Below are 2,500 nucleotides of genomic sequence, written 5' to 3'. Positions count from 1 at the left end.
GTGCGGAGGCCGCCGCCCCGTGAAGGGCGGGGAAGCCCCATCCTCCCTCGGCCCGCGCAAGGCGAGACCTTCACTTTCATTACGCCTTTAGGTTTCGTACAGCCCAATGACTCGCGCACATGTTAGACTCCTTGGTCCGTGTTTCAAGACGGGTCGTGAAATTGTCCAAAGCTGAAGCGCCGCTGACGGGAGCGATTATTCCGCCCGAGAGCATCCCGAGCCAACAGCGGCGCGGGTCCGGGGCCGGGCCAGGTAGGTCCGTCATCCGGGAAGAACCGCGCGCGCTTGCCGGGAGCCCGAGCGCCCAAAGGGGCGAATCGACTCCTCCAGATATACCGCCGAGCAGCCAGCCAGGACACCGGGGCTCTGCCCAACAGACGCGAACCGAGGCCCGCGGAAGGACAGGCTGCGCACCCGGGCCGTAGGCCGGCACCCAGCGGGTCGCGACGTCCTACTAGGGGAGAAGTGCGGCCCACCGCACACCGGAACGGCCCCACCCCGCGGCGAGTGGAAAGGCAACCGGACACGACCCCGCCGCGGATTGCTCCGCGCGGGCGGCCGGCCCCATCTGCCGAGGGCGGGGGCCAGTGGCCGGATGGGCGTGAATCTCACCCGTTCGACCTTTCGGACTTCTCACGTTTACCCCAGAACGGTTTCACGTACTTTTGAACTCTCTCTTCAAAGTTCTTTTCAACTTTCCCTCACGGTACTTGTTCGCTATCGGTCTCGTGGTCATATTTAGTCTCAGATGGAGTTTACCACCCACTTCGAGCTGCACTCTCAAGCAACCCGACTCGAAGGAGAGGTCCCGCCGACGCTCGCACCGGCCGCTACGGGCCTGCACCCTCTACGGGCCGTGGCCTCATTCAAGTTGGACTTGGGCTCGGCGCGAGGCGTCGGGGTAGCGGACCCTCCCGAACACCACATGCCACGACAGGCGGCAGCCTGCGGGGTTCGGTGCTGGACTCTTCCCTGTTCGCTCGCCGCTACTGGGGGAATCCTTGTTAGTTTCTTTTCCTCCGCTTAGTAATATGCTTAAATTCAGCGGGTAGTCTCGCCTGCTCTGAGGTCGTTGTACGAGGTGTCGCACGCCACACCGCCAGCCGGCTGTGCACGCTACCGAGAAAGCACCGGTATGCGAACCGCCAGGCGACGGGCGCGCATCGCACGTTTAAGGAGACGCGGCGGCCACACAGGCGACCACGACACTCCCAGGCGCCCGAAGCGGGACAAACGCCGCGCGCTTCAGTATACGTAGCCGACCCTCAGCCAGACGTGGCCCGGGAACGGAATCCATGGACCGCAATGTGCGTTCGAAACGTCGATGTTTCATGTGTCCTGCAGTTCACATGTCGACGCGCAATTTGCTGCGTTCTTCATCGACCCACGAGCCGAGTGATCCACCGTCCTGGGTGATCTTTATCTTTTCAGTTCTCCACCGTCTCTTTCAAGACAGTTGCAGAGGCGGGACTGAGCGTTTGACGGCCCCTGTTCCATTACTTTGTGTCCAACGGCCCGACGGCCGATGGGCGTCGTACGGCTCCACACCGGAGCGGACAGGCACTCGGGCGAAAGTCATTCAAAACCGGCGCCAGGCGCCAGGTGCCGCAGGCCAGCCGCTCCAGAGCTTCAGCGCTCGTACCACACAACACCACTTGCGCTAGTTTTGAGAGGCACGCGTGGTTCCGCACGCGGCGCACGGCTACTGCCGTACAGGTAGCGTGTTGCGCGACACGACACGCACATCGAAAGACATGCAGTCTAGTCGGTAATGATCCTTCCGCAGGTTCACCTACGGAAACCTTGTTACGACTTTTACTTCCTCTAAATGATCAAGTTTGGTCATCTTTCCGGTAGCATCGGCAACGACAGAGTCGATGCCGCGTACCAGTCCGAAGACCTCACTAAATCATTCAATCGGTAGTAGCGACGGGCGGTGTGTACAAAGGGCAGGGACGTAATCAACGCGAGCTTATGACTCGCGCTTACTGGGAATTCCTCGTTCATGGGGAACAATTGCAAGCCCCAATCCCTAGCACGAAGGAGGTTCAGCGGGTTACCCCGACCTTTCGGCCTAGGAAGACACGCTGATTCCTTCAGTGTAGCGCGCGTGCGGCCCAGAACATCTAAGGGCATCACAGACCTGTTATTGCTCAATCTCGTGCGGCTAGAAGCCGCCTGTCCCTCTAAGAAGAAAAGTAATCGCTGACAGCACGAAGGATGTCACGCGACTAGTTAGCAGGCTAGAGTCTCGTTCGTTATCGGAATTAACCAGACAAATCGCTCCACCAACTAAGAACGGCCATGCACCACCACCCACCGAATCAAGAAAGAGCTATCAATCTGTCAATCCTTCCGGTGTCCGGGCCTGGTGAGGTTTCCCGTGTTGAGTCAAATTAAGCCGCAGGCTCCACTCCTGGTGGTGCCCTTCCGTCAATTCCTTTAAGTTTCAGCTTTGCAACCATACTTCCCCCGGAACCCAAAAACACGCGATCTAGTG

The 2,500-nt window shown here is 59.7% G+C and overlaps 2 non-coding genes across 2 annotated transcripts in view; both read right to left on the bottom strand.

Annotated features, from left to right (window-relative positions):
• LOC126334247 (large subunit ribosomal RNA) overlaps positions 1-1,072 on the bottom strand; it is a 4,221-nt gene extending 3,149 nt beyond the window's left edge. Inside the window, exon 1 of the ribosomal RNA XR_007564616.1 lies at positions 1-1,072. This exon is cut by the window's left edge and continues 3,149 nt beyond it. This is a non-coding gene — a ribosomal RNA (large subunit ribosomal RNA).
• A 187-nt stretch (positions 1,073-1,259) lies between these two features.
• Positions 1,260-1,415, bottom strand: LOC126334245 (5.8S ribosomal RNA). The gene has a single exon (XR_007564614.1). It is a non-coding gene; the product is annotated as a 5.8S ribosomal RNA (ribosomal RNA).
• Between the last annotated feature and the right edge of the window lie 1,085 nt (positions 1,416-2,500).

Source organism: Schistocerca gregaria, unplaced genomic scaffold, assembly GCF_023897955.1.
Source record: "Schistocerca gregaria isolate iqSchGreg1 unplaced genomic scaffold, iqSchGreg1.2 ptg001714l, whole genome shotgun sequence".
Lineage (NCBI taxonomy): Eukaryota > Metazoa > Arthropoda > Insecta > Orthoptera > Acrididae > Schistocerca > Schistocerca gregaria.
Note: the sequence above shows the minus strand (reverse complement) of the source record. Positions and strands in the feature narration are given on the sequence as shown.